This window comes from Mustela lutreola, chromosome 9 (genome assembly GCF_030435805.1).
Source record: "Mustela lutreola isolate mMusLut2 chromosome 9, mMusLut2.pri, whole genome shotgun sequence".
NCBI lineage: Eukaryota > Metazoa > Chordata > Mammalia > Carnivora > Mustelidae > Mustela > Mustela lutreola.
In genome coordinates this window covers 64,388,243-64,405,075 of record NC_081298.1, presented here as the reverse complement: position 1 = coordinate 64,405,075, position 16,833 = coordinate 64,388,243, and the positions used below count along the sequence as shown (strand labels likewise).

General features: G+C 41.8%; 1 long non-coding RNA gene across 1 annotated transcript in view; it reads left to right on the top strand.

Moving 5' to 3' along the window:
* Positions 1 to 3,150: 3,150 nt before the first annotated feature.
* The window catches only part of LOC131807741 (uncharacterized), a 74,653-nt gene continuing 60,970 nt past the window's right edge, over positions 3,151 to 16,833 (top strand). Inside the window, exon 1 of the long non-coding RNA XR_009344591.1 lies at positions 3,151 to 3,383. This is a non-coding gene — a long non-coding RNA (uncharacterized LOC131807741). The remainder of the gene's footprint in view (positions 3,384 to 16,833) is intronic.

Genomic DNA, 16,833 nt, shown 5'->3' with positions numbered 1-16,833 from the left:
GAGAAAAAACAAATACAACACACACACACACACACACACTCTCTCTCTCTCTCTCTCTCTCTCTCTCACACACACACACACACACACACACACACTTTCAATCTCTGTCAAGCTGAGTATCTCAGAGTAAATGAGCCAATTTGTTTTCATTTAAATATGTAAGTAGGAGAGGCAAGTCTAATGGACATGCATGAGAGAATGCAGAGCTGTAAGCTGGAAAGAAAATGCAGATGAATTTGTCACATGCCTCATGATAAATGATGTTTGTGCAATTAAACAGAGCCCGCCTGGAGGCCGTGAACACCTCGGGGCATCGCATTTTTATCTGCAGGGCCGTTACCCTCCTGTTTCCTGTCACAGAATCTAAACATCACAACTCCTTGGAGGAGGGGCACCTTGACTGCAAGGATGCTAAGTTACACCAAGCAGTACAGAAAAGTAGGTCAGTGGGTCACCTGTGCCAGCCTGAACAGAAGGAAAGCGTGACCCCTGTGAGGCCTAGGGCTCCCAGAGCCCGGGCAGCAGCTGGTGGAAACCCTGGATCAAGGGCGGTGCATGCAAGGGAGCTGCATTGCAGGGAGCAGGAAGACCCTAGGAAAACCAGAGGAAAGTTAGTATTCAGTGTAGACACAGGAAGAGTGAAAGATGGGACAGAAAGAATCCAGAGGCCTATGGCACAGAAAAGGAGTGCCATGGATGTTTGGTGCCCAGAACAGTGGAGCTACAAGAGCTGGTGTCCTTCCCCTCTGACCCAACAAACCCCGAGTCTGGTGCCGCATGTCCCTTGGTCTTCCCATTGCTCAGCCACACTGGTGGCTTCTTCTGGACATGGCTTCTGGTATCTTCATCATCCTGGTGACTTTCTGTTCTGACTGTGCCTCTTTTCTGTTTCCCAAGTGTGCCTTGTACATCCAAAGGACCCAGAAGCATTTTCCTATCTAGTTAGTACTCTTCCAACACTAGGAGCATGGATTTTTATTTTACAAAACAAACTGAGAACATTAAAACTCCAGAATGGGGTTTGGATCAAAACAATGTTAGCAGTTTTGATGATTCTTCAGCACAGGTTGAGAAAGACTGGCAGAGTCCCAGCAGCTAGAGAGTTGTGGCTCTGAGGAAGGGGATGGTCTCCAGGCACCAAGGCCAGCAGAGGGACACAGGAGGGCCGGAACTGCCCTGGGCCTCAGAGGCTGTTCAGGGGCAGGGAGACCTTCCCTGTGTGCAGGCTATAGCCTTGACCTCTACTTTGATGCATCTCAGAGCCACCTTTTTTTAAAAAATTTATTTATTTGACAGACATAGATCAGAGAGCGAGGAAGAAGCAGGCTCCCTGCTGAGCACAGAGCCTGATGTGGGACTCGATCCCAGGACCCTGGGATCATGACCTGAGCTGAAGGCAGAGGCTTAACCCACTGAGCCACCCAGGCGCCCCTCAGAGCTACCTTTTGATCAACAGCAGAGTCTCTAGACCTGGGACTTTGGCTAAGAGGAAAAATGGAGCTGTTCTCTCTAAACCAGGAGTCTTCCTTCACACCTAGAGAAAATCTGGGTCTCGAATCCTGTGAGACATGTTAGTCTCCACGTTAGTGGCATGGGGCTGGATGAGACCCTGGGCTCACCTCCTTATGCTCCCAGCTCAGAGAAGAGAACTCCACAGTTCCTGCTGTAAGCCCACTTGATCCCACCGACGCAGGCTGGAGTCTTCTCTGAGGACTCAGGGTTCCCCGCACTCAGTCACAAGCCCATTCACAGGTCAAACTCTGACCTAAGTGTTTCTGTGGCAGGTTATCTGACAGATCCCCCTTCATAAGGATCCTTTTCTCTACACTTGATTAAATGGCTTCTGCCCTTTTTCTAGATTTCACCTGGCAAACCTTAAGCTGCCGTGTCCCCACAACTATTTCACCTATGGTTACTGCCCACACCTGGGGGACAGGTGGGCTGTGTGAGGGCCTCAGACCCCATCATGCTCCCTGTACACTGATATCAGTCAAGAAAGCAAATAAATGGCACACCTTTCCACTCTGTTATTACTCCTTCTAAAACATAACTCTTTATTACCATGTTGAGGCAAAATTTACTTGGACTTCAAACTGACATTTCTGAGAGTTCCTACCTCGGATTGTAAGCTGGGACTGATCCTCTATGTAGTTCTCTGTGCAGAGGATGACAACTCAGGGTCTGGTGGATGCTAGAAGGGAACACACCCAGCTCTGCCAAGATACAAGGTCTGACGTGGGGCTACTGGGCACAGCGAGGATTTGTACTTTGACGTGGTTTAGATTACAGGACAGTGAGCCCCTGGAAGGCATTGTCTGTATCACAGCACCCCACAAAGCTGGCTCAGAGCGGGGAGGAAAAAGATGCTTTGAGCTGCAAGATGCAATCTCTCTGCCACCCTGAGCTTCTCCCCCGCCCCCCAGGAAATGGGGACCCTTCCTTGAGATAAGAAACAGTAACTGCATTGATATGGTTCTCATACCAAAAGTGGTGAGCTAGAGAAAAGCTGGATGTGCCTGTGCTTGAAGGGGGTGTGGTAATGATAGGTCCTCAGCAGGCCTCTCTCTGGGGCCACATCGATACTGGGGAATCCACACAAAACACTTCTTCCACAGCTTTGCAGACAGCCAAGTGCCATGGTGAGCCAGCAACAAGGAAATAAACATGGTGAGCAGGCAGGGGATCAGTGAGCTCAGGCCACACTGTCCTACTAATTGGTGAGCCCAAAGCTGATGTTAGTGTGAGTAAATCCTGCTTTAGGCAGCTGTGAATGGCACTGGGGTGACCAGGAAGCATCTGTTGGCCTCCTGAGTGAGATCCACACTTGTCTCATGCAGTCTGTAATAACATGGATCCCATTCCTCTGTCATCCATCTCCATGCATGTCTAGCACACCACTGGATAGAAGCAGCTCAAGAGGACTTAGGTCTTGTTCATCTTTTTCCCCCCAGCTAAACAATAATAGCCAGCATTTAGAAAGCACTTACTGTATGCTAGGCTCTGTGCTAAATAGGTCACATGCATTACCTTTTGTTTCTCACACCAATTCTGGGTGGTTGATAATGTTTTCCTGATTCTAAAGACAGAACATGGGCTTCATATTACCCATTGTTAAGTGATGAAGTGAGGATTCCGATGAGACAGGCTGAGGTGGCAAGCAGGCTCCCAACCATTGTAGCCCACAGTTATTTCAGTAAACCTGTGCCTCTCTCCAGGGCACCCACCACTAACCAGGAAATCATCACTTCCAAGGTCCCAGGGCCTCATAGCAGCACTGACTGACGGCTCATACCAAAGTCTGTCTTTTCTGACAGCACTTGTAGAGACCCTCCACATGACCTGTCAGCTGCCTGGGAACAGGAACCACTGTTTAGAGATCCCAGGTCAGTGCCTTGTGTGTAGAAAATGTTCAAGTGTTCAACTGAATTCAGTGTACTCTTTTCTCGTCTAAGGTTATAGACAGGCTCTATTGGGTCCTTTGAGACTAAACAACATTGAGGGTTGAATTTGTAACCACGTTGGGCTTCGTAATAAGCCTAATAAAATACGAACCCAAGAAAGAAACGTCCTCCCAGCAGAAGCTGGATTGCAAGTCTGAGTCGCGTTTGGTGATTTTACAAGTACACATGTGAAGTGGCTCTTTGCTGGTTGCTATGAGAACCAGTACTCGAAGTCCTATCCAACCACAGTCTCCGCAGTAGTGCGTGTCATGTGTATGTGTGACAGTGCAGAGCATGTACTGAAAGTAAATGTCAGTAAATAACAGGTGTGATTGCCCTTGGAAAAGGGAAATACCCATGACTGAGACTCTTCCAAGTATCTGTTGGTAAATGTCCTGACAATCTTCCATGCCCACCTCATCAGATGATACCATCAATTATAAGGGAATTCTGAGAAGCTACTATGTGGTGGGCTCGGTGCTAAGTGTTGTGTGAGAGAATATAAATAAAAATCCAGAGCAGGGGCGCCTGGGTGGCTCAGTCAGTTGAGCATCTGCCTTCAGCTCCGGTCATGATCCTGGGGTCCTAGGATTGAGCCCCGAATCGGGAGCCTGCTTCTCCCTCTGTCTTCCTCTCCACCTGCTTGTGCTCTCTCTCTCTCAAATATGTAAATAAAATCTTAAGAAAAAAAAAAAAAAAAGCCAGAGCAGCTATCCTTGACATTGAGAAAATTTTAGTCCTGTTGAGAACCCCCATCCAAGAAACAGATCCTTTGCATACTTTCCTCAGTTTCCCCAATAGTAATAATTTGTAAAACTATAGTGTAAAAACACAGCTAGGAAATGGGCACTGCTCCAATTCACTGGCTTATTCAGATTTCCCAAATTTTCCTTGTATATGTGTGTGTGTGTATATTGTCACCTAAGTGGGTTCACATATCCACAACACAGTCAAGATGTTGAATAGTTTCAACATCATAAGGATCCTGCTTGTTGCTCTTTCATAATCATACCCACTTCTATCTACCCCCAATCCCATCCTTAATCCTTGGCAGCCACTAGTCAATTCAAAAATATTATATAAGCGAAATCATACAGCATGTAACCTTTTGAGATTGGCTTCTTTTCATTCATCATAAATCACCGGAGATTCAAAGTTACTGAGTGTGTGAATAATTCATTCCTGTGTATTGCCGAGTAGTATCGTGTGGTATGGATGGACCAGTTGGTTTAACCATTCACCTATCAAAGGATATTGGGGTGAATTCCAGTTTGGGCTATAACAAATAAAGCTGCTGTGAACATTCATATGCAGGTTTCTGTGTAAATGTAAGTTTTCATTTCTCAGGGATGAAAGACAAGAATGATTGCTGAGTCCCATGAAGTTGCATGTTTAGTTTTAAAAGAAACAGTCAAACTGGTTTTCAGAGTGGTTATACTATTTGACAAGTAAGGCATGAGAGATCCATTTTTTCCTCTCCCTTTCCTGCTTTTGGTATTGTCACTATTTGTTTTTAAGATTTAGTTATTTACTTTAGAGAGAGAAAGTGAGAGAGCATGTGCAGGGAGTTTGGGAGGGGCAGAGGAAAGAAACTCAGTGAACTCCCCGCCAAGTGGAGAGCCCAACGCAGAACTCGATCTTATGACACCCTGAGATCATGTCCCCGAGAAAATGACCTGAGCCAAAATCAAGAGTCTGATGCTTAACTGACTGAGCCACCCAGGAACCCCTTATTAACTATTTTTTATTGCAGTCATTAGGATATATGTAAAGTGGTATCTTACTGTTTGTTTGTGTTTTTTTTTTTTAAGATTTTATTTATTTACTTATTTGACAGAGATAGAGATCACAAGTAGGCAGAGAGGCAGGCAGAGAGAGAGGGGAAAGCAGGCTCCCTGCTGAACAGAGAGCCCAATGCGGGGTTCCATCCCAGGACCCTGAGATCATGACCTGAGCCAAAAGCAGAACCCACTGAGACACCCAGGCACCCCTAGTATCTTATTATTTTTAATTGGCATTTTCCTCATGGCTAATGACATTGCACATCTTTTCATGTGCCTATTTACTATCTGTAGATCCTCTTTGGTGAAATGTCTGTACATGTGTTTTGCCCATTTTGTAATTGGATTTTTTGGTGTTTGATATTGAGTTTTGTGCCTTCTTTATGAAGCGTAGATACTAGTCCTTTGTCAAATATATGGTCTGTAATATTTTCTTCCAGTCTGTAGCTTGGTTTTTCACCTTGTGAACATGAGTTGCCACAGAGCAAAGGTATTTAATTTTGATGAGGACCAGCTTGCCAATTTTTCTCTTTGTGCATTATGCTTTTGGTATCGACTCTAAGAACACTTTGCATAGTTCCCGTTCCTGAAGACTTTTTCATACAGTATTTTTTAAGTTTATAGTTGTGCATTTTACCTCCTAAATCCATAATCCATTTTGAATTAATTTTGTATAAGGCGTGAGGTTTATCTCATGGTCCATTTCTTTTGACCTACAAATGTTCAGTTGCTCCAATACCATTTATTGAAAAGGCTGTCCTTCCTCTATTGGGTTGCTGTCACATCTTGTCAAAAATTAATTGGCCATATTTGTGTGGGTCTATTTCTGAGTTTGCTATTTTTCCTTTGATCTATGCATTTAGCCCTCTGTCACTACCATGCTAATTTGACTACGGTAGTTCTACACAGGCTTTAATAGTGGGTAGAAGGATTCCTCCCACTTTATTGTTCTTTGTCAGGATTTTTTTTTAGCTATTCTAGGGCCTGTGCTTTACCATGTAGTTTTAGAATAAGGTTGTCTATTTCTATAGAAAATCTTGCTTGGATTTTGTTCGCAATTGCATTAAACCTATAGATCAATTTAGGGAGAATTGACATCTTTACTATGTTGAGTGTTCCAATCCATAAACACAGTATGGCTTGCCATATATTCAGGTCTTTATTTCTTTCATCACATTTTATAATTTTCAGCATAGAGATCCAGTACATGTTTTGTTAAATGTATGCATAAGAATTTCATTTTCTTTGGCATGACTATAAATAGTATTATGTTTTTTATTTTGATTTCTACATGTTCATTATATATAGAAATACAATTCATTTTCTTTGTTGATTTTGTATTTTGTGAGCTTACTGAGCTCACTTAGTAGTTCTAGAAGGTTTTTCATAGGTTCCTGGGGAAAGTATTCAGTCTTTCCTTATTAAGTATAAGATTGGTTGTAATTTTTCTGTTGTTGAAATTCTTTGTCAAGTTGAGGTTATTTCTTTTAATTCCTAACTTGCTGAGATTTTTATTATGAATCATTTTGGATTGTATCAAATGTTTTTTGTGTGTGCCAACCGATATGATTATATGGTATTTCTATATTAGCTTATTGAAATGAAACCTAACATTGAATGATTTTTTGAATGTTCAATCAGACTTGCATACCTGAAAGAAATCCCACTTGTTTATGTTGTATAATTCTTTTCAAACTTTATTGGATGAGGTTTGTGAATATTTTGTTGAGGTTTTAACATCTAATTTCACAAGAGTTTTGATCTGTTATTTTCTTTGTATTGTTTTTTCTGGTTTAAGTATTCGGGTAACATTGGCCTTGTAAAATGAGTTGAGACATGTTCCTTCTTATTCTGCTTACTGGAGGAGATTGTTTAAAACTGGTGTTAATTCTTTAAGTGTTTGGAAGAATTCTGTAGTGGCTGGAAGAATTCTGTAGTGGCTTAGAGATTTCTTTTGTGGACACTTTTCAGTTATTAACTTGATTTCTGTAATAGAGAGTTATTCTGATTATCTACTTTATCTTGGTTGATGTGATAGTTTGTGGTTTTTGAAGAATTAGTCTATTTCTTTGAAGTTATCAAATATATGGATTTAATGTTATTCCAAATATTCCCTTATTACCTTTTTAATGGATGCAGGATTTGGAGTGGTATACCCCATTTCATTTTTAATATTGATGGTATGTCTTTCATTTTATTTTTTCCAGTCTTGTTAGAGATTTATTAACTTTATTGGTTAAAAACAATCTAAATTTCATTAATCTCTACTCCTTTATTTCTTTTGTTTTCTTTGGGTTTATTTTGCTTTTCTCTTTTAGTTTCTTGAAGTAGGAACTTAGATTATTGATTTTTAGACCTTCCTCTTCTCTAATGTGAGCATGTAGGGCCATAAATGTCTTCACATTATTCCTTTAGTTGCATCCCATGAGTTTTGATATGCTGTATTTTTGTTTTCATTCAGCTGTATGTATTTTTTAAAAATTTCCCTTTAGAGTCCTTTGACCCATGAGTTTTTTGTAATTGTGTTGTTAATTTTCCACTTACTTAATTGTTTTTCTGTTGTTGATTTCTTATTTCTTTGGGGCCAGAGACCACAATATGATTTTGTTGAGGTTTGTTGTATGACCTGTGACATAGTCTACCTTGGTGAGTGTTCCATGGGCACTGGAAAAAAATGTTTAGTTCAGTGCAGCTTGGTGGAGTTTACTGTATATGCCAAATAGATCCTGTTGTTTGATTGTGTTAGATCTTCTGTATCATTGCTGATTTTCCATCCAGCAGTTAGTTCAATTTCTGAGAGGGAAGTGTTGAAGTCTTTAGCTCTCATCATGGATTTTTCTATTTTCCCTATCAGCTCTATCAGTTTTTGCTTCATGTATTTTGAGACTCGGTTGTTTGGTGCATTCACATTTAGGACTGTTATATTGTCTTTATGGATTGACTCCTTTACCTTTATGTAATGTTCCTCTTTAGTTTTTGTGATTTTCTTTGCTCTGGAGTCTTCTTTATTGGATATTAAAATAAAATCAGTCCTGATTTTTTAAAAAAAATTGTTTTTATGGTTTATTTTCCCCATCTTTTACTTTTAACCTATCTGTGTCACTGAATTTGAGATGAGTTTTTATGTAAACTGTTGGGTTATTTTTATTTTTATTTATTTATTATTTTTTTAAAAAGATTTTATTTATTTATTTGACAGAGAGAAATCACAAGTAGATGGAGAGGCAAGCAGAGAGAGAGAGAGAAGGAAGCAGGCTCCCTGCCGAGCAGAGAGCCCGATGCGGGACTCGATCCCAGGACGCTGAGATCATGACCTGAGCCGAAGGCAGAGGCTTTAACCCACTGAGCCACCCAGGCGCCCCTGTTGGGTTATTTTTAAAATCTAATCTGCCATTTGGAGTATTTGGACCATTTATATTTAATTATTATATGTTAGTACGTAAGTCTTCCATTTTATTATTTAGTTTCTATTTGTTTTTTTTTTTTGCTTTTCATTCCTCTGTTTCACATTTCTTGACTTGTTGAAGGTTACTTGTATAATTTTTTTTTAAAGATTTTATTTATTTATTTGACAGACAGAGATCACAAGTAGGCAGATAGGCAGGCAGAGAGAGAGGAAGGGAAGCAGGCTCCTTGCTGAGCCGAGAGCCCAATGTAGGACTCGATCCTAGGACCCTGGGATCATGACCTGAGCTGAAGGCAGAGGCTTTACCACTAAGCCAACCAGGTGCCCCTACTTGAATAATTTTAAGATTCCATAGTGATTAATTTATTTATAGTGTCTTTTTTAAAGATTTTATTCATTTGTTTGAGAGAAAGAGAGGCAAAAGGAGAGGAGAAAGAGAGAAACCCAAGCAGATTCCCTGTGGAGCACAGAGCCTGACTCAGGACTCCGTCTTACAAATCCCGAGATCACCAGCTGAGCAGAAACCAAGAGTTGGACACTTAACTGACTGCACAACCCATGTGCCCCTATTTATGGTGTTTTTGAGAATATCTCTTTGCATAAGTTTTATAGTGATTACTCTGAGTATCACAGTATATACATGTGATTATACATTATTACAGTCTATCCAAATTTTGCTATCCATATTTTGCCTTCAATTGAGGTATGGAAATCTCAGTTCCATTTGGTCCTTTTATCTTCCTCACTTTTAAATATCGTTTTCTTGCACATCAGATGGTGTTATAATTTTTATTTCAATAATCAAATATGATTTCTAAAGCTTATGAAGGAAAAGATAGTCTACAGTGTCCTTATTTCTGCTCTTTTCATTATTCCTTTTTTCTTTCCAGTACTCTAAGATTCCTTTTTTTAAAAAAATCATTTCCTTTCTGTTTGCAGAACATTCTTTAGCCAATCTTTCAGTGTAGGTCTGCTAACAATAAACTCTTTTAATTTTTCTTTGTTTGAGAATCTTTTTTATTTCCTCTTCATTCCTGAAGGAGAGTTTTACCAGATACAGAATTTACAGTTGGCACTTCTCTCTCAGCACTTGAAAAGTATGCCACTTCCTTCTGGCTTCCGTGATTTCATATGAGAAATCAAATTCAAATTGCTGTTCCCCTATGAATAAGGTATTTTTTCTGTTTGAGTGATTTCAAGACTTTTCTTTGGTTTTAGTTTTAGAAGTTAAATTATGGTGTATTTTGATGTGGATTGCTTGTTGGGGGTTTATGTAGTTTCTTGAATCTGTAGGTTTTGTCTTTTGCAAAATTCAAGACTATTTTAGTCATTGTTCCTTCAACTACTTTTTCATTGCCCTCTTTTTCCTCTCCCACTGGGACTCTTAAGGTTATAAAGGTTGGGTCTTTTCTTACCATTTCCCAGTGCTCTGAATCTCTGATCATTTTTTTCAGTCTGTTTTCTCTTTTTTTCAAATTGGGTGACTTCTGTGGTCTGCAAGTCCACTGATTCTATCCTTTTTTTTTTTTTTTTTAAAGATTTTATTTATTTATTTGACAGAGAGAAATCACAAGTAGATGGAGAGGCAGGCAGAGAGAGAGAGAGAGGGAAGCAGGCTCCCTGCTGAGCAGAGAGCCCGATGCGGGACTCGATCCCAGGACGCTGAGATCATGACCTGAGCTGAAGGCAGCGGCTTAACCCACTGAGCCACCCAGGCACCCCGTGATTCTATCCTTTTTCATCTCCATTCAATATTGAGCACATCCAGTAAGGTTTTTCTGATTTTTGACATTGTGTTTTTAGGTCTGCAATTTTTATTTGGTTCTTCTTCTTCTTTTTTTAATAGCTTCTGTTTCTTTGCTCAGATTTTTTTCATCTATTTCAAGAGAATTTGTTATCAATTATTAAAGCATTTTTATAATGGCTACTTTAGAAATCTTATCAATAATTCCAATACCTGATTCATCTCAGTGTGGGTGCTAGTTGCTTTGTCTTTCCTCACTGAAGATGTGATTTTTTGTTTGTTTGTTTGTTCTTGGTCTGACAGGTGATTTTTTTTTAATTTAATTCTATCTTGGAAACTTTGTCTATTCTATTAGGAGACTGGGTCCTATTTTTTTTCATATTAGTTATATACCCTGTTTAGGTTTAGTATGTGTGTCTTGCCTTGCTTTTGTAGGATCTTTTGTAGGGTCTTCAGTCTTTGATCTGCCTGTCTTATCTGGTGCTGTTGAGCTCCAGCTGGTTCCTGCTGCTACTTCTGCTGCTGCTGCTGCCTGAGGAGATAGAAAGGCTTTTGCCAGGCCTGGATGTTGGGTTTCTTTTAGTGAGGAGTGTTCTACATACTGCTACTTCCTAGATACCTTGGTATTTCTGGGCAGGGCATGCAATTCTCTTTGAGAGCAAAAGAGTGGAGAAAAAGGGAAGATGACCCAGGACCAAGCCCCAAGGGAACCCCAACATGTAAACATTGTGTACTGGAGGAGTTTCTGGTGATCCAGAAGGAGGAACACAGTAGTAGAGGTGCTGGGAGTATAATATCCCAGAAATAAGAGAGAAAAGTGTTTCCAGGAGAGAGGGGCCAAGCTGTACCAAAAGCTCTTGAAAAGTATGCAAGTATGAACACTGAAAAGTTTTCACTAGATTGGGCTGTATAGTTCTATGGTGGTCATTGGCTGAGGCAATTTTGATGGGGTGATGCTGTGATGGCTTGAATAAAGCAGTTTGAAGATTTTGATATTCTATCTAGTTAAGGCTGCCACAGTAGCACTGCAAGGCTTCCGGCATGGCAAGTGAGAAGAGAATGGTGCCTGGAAATCATTGCCTGAAGATAGGAAGAAGAGATAATGCAACTGTAGGAGAAAAAAAAAAAAAAAAAAAAAGGAGCAGTAAGAGACTGCAACCATTTGCATTAAAATCAACCTCTGTGTGCTCTCCAGTCCCATTGTCTTCTACAGTCATATTTGCAGGCCCAGGCCTGACTCCATCCTCCAGTTCTGAGTCAATCCCTCCTGCTGTTGTCTTCATATTTGTAGCATTCCTGCAGCCCTTACACCCCTGCCTATGGATTTACCACTTGATTACATATTGCTCCATGCTCTGACTTGCCTTCCCCCACTGAACAGTCAAGTTTTCATCTTGCCAATCAGTTAATGCAGTGTTTAGAGAATATAATAGCTACTTTTAGAAAGGAATCCTCCCCAGAATGACTTTAAAGTTCACTTCCTATTATAGAAACTGTTTTTGAGAGAGAAAAAAATCACCAATTAGGTATCCCCTGGATAACAATTTTAAGAGTTGTTGGCTATCCAAACTGACTCCCCAAAGCTCAGGTAAACTCTAAGAAGGAACAACAATCATTGTTTTTACAATTAATTAGCAGTTTTCACAGTGAACACATTAATCTTAATAAGAACATGAATAGAGTAGACTTTTATTTTATGCAGTCAGTAAATGTTACAGCCATTACCACAAACTTGTAGACACTGCACAAATACCACTTCTCAAAGACCTTCTTAAAGTGAGGTAAATGGAATGTTTATTTGGAAATGTAGGTTCTATTCTCAGATCTGCTCAATAAGATGGGTTATAAGTACTATAAATATTCTACATAATTATCTAGATTTTGTACTTCATTTGAAAAAATAGATTAAATCCTTCCTAATGGTACATTTTAACTCTAATATTATAAGACTTTTCACATACTTTCACCATTTAAAATAATTAAGATTTGGGGGTGTCTTTGCCGTTGTTTTATCCGATGCCTTCTTCTTGATCAGAAGCACAACCCACAATTGTTAAATGCTTTCCATAGGGAATTGTATGGAAGTTTCTAGAAAAGCAGGAATGCTGCTTTCTTAGCCAACCAGCTCAGTGATGGCCTACTATAGTGATGTGATTCCATGGTAGAGTGAAGGATGTGCAGGACACCATGGGACCCAGGGAAGCGTAACTAAGCAAGAACCATTTAGCAAAGCTAAATTCTAGTCCAGCTTTCTTCCTCCCTCCCTCTCCCTTACTTTGTGAAAGAGAGAAAAACAAGATTGCATGAACTAATGCCTCTAGACCTGTGGAAACCATCTTAATAGCCCAGCATCAAAGGCAGACCAGTTGGTTATGCCCTGGAAAGCAAGTGTAGCAAGCAGCCACAGCAGTCTGGGCATGTGGAGCACACCCCATCCATGGCAGACTAAGACCAGGTCTCACACTCAAGTGCAGATACTACCGCACCTCCTACTGTGCCGTACCTCCTACTGCATTCCTCCTTCCATTAAGTCCTAGGTCAAGGCCTTCTTCCTCCGGTGTATTAGTCAGGATTCTCCAGAAAATGGAACTGACAGGATGTCTGTATGTCTGTTTCTTTTTCTCTTTCTCTCTCCAGAGATCTATATATCTTTGTCTGTCTGTCTGTCTATCTATCTATCATCTGTCTTACAGAGAGAGATTATTTATATCCACTATAAATTTTCTTTGTGGTTTTAGAGACTGTCAAGTCCCAAATCTGCAGGGTGGGCTGGCAGACTGGAGGACCAGGAAAAGCCAGTGCTGCAGTTCAGGTCTGAAGGCCATCTGTCTAAAGGCCATCTGTCTACAGAATTTTGTTCTCTTCAGGGTAAGTCAGGTTTCTGTTTCATGTAGGCCTTCCACTGATCGGATGAGCCTCCTCTACATTATGGAGGGCAATCTGCTCTATTCAGAGTTCACTAATCTCATCTAAAACTACCCTCACAGAAACAACCCGAATGTTTTTTACGTTCCTAAGCACCATGGCCCAGCCAAATTAACTATCAATTTAACAAATTAACAAAATTAATGAAATTAAGCATCATAGCCAGGAAGCCTTAATTCTAGACACCTTGCAACCTGTCACCTGTACTGATCCTACTGTACATTTTATGCTTCCTAAATATACTCATTTTAGCAGCAGAGCCTTCAGCATGGAGCGCTGGTGTATGTCAGAGTGGAATGACCTGGGATGTTTCTTTCCAAAGCTTCTGACTTTCTAAGACTCCCTTGGGCACAGCGTGCCCACTGGCCTTGCTCTGACCCTGAGAGGCACGTGTTGTCCAGAGGGCTGGGCTCATGTTTTTCTCTCTCATTCTTTCTGTCCATTTACGGGGAGTTCTCAGGATTCCCTTGTTCCTGTTTAGCTGGGGATCCTCAAGGTGGCCTATATTGTGTAGAACCTAGACATAGAGGTTGCTTATCCCACTGGGCAGAATTATCTCTTAAAAATGGAATTCAGAGATCATGTGTTTAACATATGAAAGGCTCTGGGATGGGCACTTATTCTTCAGACAGCTGTGACAGCAGCCAGCCCTACACAAAGTATTTCCCCCTTCAAAAAAAATCTCATGCAAGTTCAAAATAGCTTTACACAATATGACTGCTTCTCCTGAAGGTGATTTTTTCTTTCTTTCTTTCTTCTTCTTTTTTTTAATCCTTGACCTACTTTTTCTTTCTGTGCAATATACCTAATGAGTAATAATGACTTCAGAGAAGGTAGCAACAGAGGAAACAAAGTTGAAGAATGCCTGAAGAGAGTGGCTCTGGAGCCCTCCAACTCGACTGGCTTTGTTGTTAGGGCAGAGATAAAGTTTAAAGCTGTTTGTGTGAATGGCAGGTTTGCTGAAGATTCCTATGGCTGTCCCATGCCCCTCTTAAATAGTCTGGATATCGCAGAGGGGGCTCATGGTAGAGCCAGGCAGAGGGGCTGATACACGAATGCATAAACTCACACACATACTCCCACAGGTCCACAGTTACAACCCCGACCCCCACTCACCCAAGCTATATATGGTGCTATAAAGAGTAGGCTTCAAAGTCTTTTGAAGCATGACCTGTTGTCTAGAAATGTTTTTCTAAGACATATTCTATTCCTAATGTGACCTGTCCAGAAAGAGAATAGGGACACTTTCCCATGTCTGGAGCCATAAAGCTGAACCCCAGAAAGTTTGGAGTAGGAGAGAAGCACCCATGGAATTCACTTCACTTACACAGTGCTCTCCAGCCTGTGTGCAGGGAAAGCAGCCGCTGCTTCGCTGAGCCGCTGAGCATGTGCCTCTGCTTCTGACAGGGAAATGGAAGGAGGCTTCCATTGAACAAGGGTCTTGAAATTTATGTTGAATAAGCTTCTGTTTTCCCCCACACCATTTATCCCCTTTCTTAGCAGGATTTCTTCAGCTAAGCAGCCCAAGGAAGGTATATGGGATTGGTCTTGACTCCTGCTTTCCTGGCATTTCCCCCATGGAGGAAAATGCCCCCATGCATTTGCTGAGCACCTTTCAGAAGGAGGCACTGGGCTGAGTGCTGAGAGGGGCAGCTTTAGAACCACTCAGACCCACGTTCATAGCCACTTGGGCAACCATCTGCTCTGAGGTCTTTGGGGTCTGCCTGTGACTGAACATCACCTTCTGTTAGAAGGTGATAATATAACACCTACTTTCAAATACCATGAGGGTTAAAGATAATTGATGCAAAACTACTGAGTGCAATGGAATGCTCTCAGTAAACAGCAGCTATCACAATGAGCAAGACATAGTCCACGCAGAGAGGGAAATGCCATTCAGTGGCCTTAAGTGCAGCTGCAAGGCATCTGGGCCTGAATTGGACCCTGAGGATCTCTTGACCCCAGACCAGGGCCAAGAAGCAAAGCTCTGTGGAAAGGGTATGAGGGGATGATTGTCAAGGTGTGTATTTGCATTTTGTCCCCACTTTCTTACCCACTACCCACCCGTACCCCCACCTTCCTGCTTGAATTTACCTTACCCTCCTGGCTTTTGTTTTTCTGCAAAACTGAGCTTATTCTAGGGGGAGAGGAGGATGGAGGGAGGGAAGAAGAGAACAATCATATATATAGAGAGAGAAGACAGAGAGAGAGAGATAGATAGAGAGATAGAGAGAGGAAGCACATGAACTAACTCCCAAGTCTAGGAAGGAAAAAGTTCAAGGTTCTCATCAGTGGTGACAAGACCCTCCTCCCTGGACATGCTCTGGCAAGAGGGCAGGACTGCTGAGGAGAAAGATTGTGGTGTCCTTGTGGGAAAGGACAAAGGTGTCCTTTCTCTTGTGAGTAAGATTGTGGGCCTTGACTACAGATCCCATAGCTCCCAGCATTAACTCACCCTTTGTGATCATTAAGCAGCAGAGCCCCCTCCAAAGGACCATGCATGGGATAGTGTGCACAGTGGGGCAGTCCTGGGGCCTGAAAGGACAAGGGCTCCCCCCTGTTCCCTGGTACTCCACAAGGTTCCTGGTTCTTGTGGAACCCTGCAGGGTGGGGGGCGGGAAGTCCCAATGAAGGCAGATTTTAGGCCTGCTCAGGAAAAATCTGCTCTGAGCCAGATTTCATTTGCTTTAGAAGCACTAAAGTAGAGCCTCCCCACATCCCCACATGTGTCCTGTAGGCCTGAGCCTCTTTGAGGTCCTATGGTCTCTTCCTGACCTGGCGCTCCTGCCTTGCACACTGTAGTGAGGCTTATGCGGTCCTCAGCTTGTCACAGCTGGTTCAAGGAAAATGACTGCTTTCCAGGCTTCAACTGTCTGAAAACCCAATGAAGTTGTTTCCTCTCTTCTGGCCCACCAAGCACAGCAGGCCTCATCCATGCAGAGCAAGATATCACCATGGCCATGTGAATTTTGGAGAGACACAACTCAGCCCATAACAAGAACACTGATTGAAACCCCATGGGGGTCCATGATTTCATTTTCTTCGTGGAGAAAAAAATTGAGGCTTCTAGAAAGCACTGCGGAGCACTGCGTTTTTCATTCTTTTTGTGTCCCATTGTAACATTAAGGCAAAAACTAGAAAAAGAGGGAGCGAATCATATATGTATATGTTTAATAGACTTCAAAGAAATAAATAGCCCCAACCATGCTGTTTTCCAGCTACAGATAAGGATCATGCCCTGCGAACCCACTCTTCTAGAAGGGTTTCTTTGGCTCACAGATCAGTGTCTCAATCCCTACCCCCACCCAAGACACAGTTCCTATTTTTCTCCCTTTTAGCCTTAAAGCATCCCTGCTCCCCCCACCATCTCCACCTTTTGGGGACCTCCTCTTCGGGGTGAGGGGTACTCATCCCATTATGGGAATCAGCCCATATAAGGACGCTGACCCCCATACCCAGCTGGGTTAGACCATTTCTTTGCCTCCTTTTATCTCAGCATCAGAACAGTGATTTCATCAGAATACATTCCTATTGTGT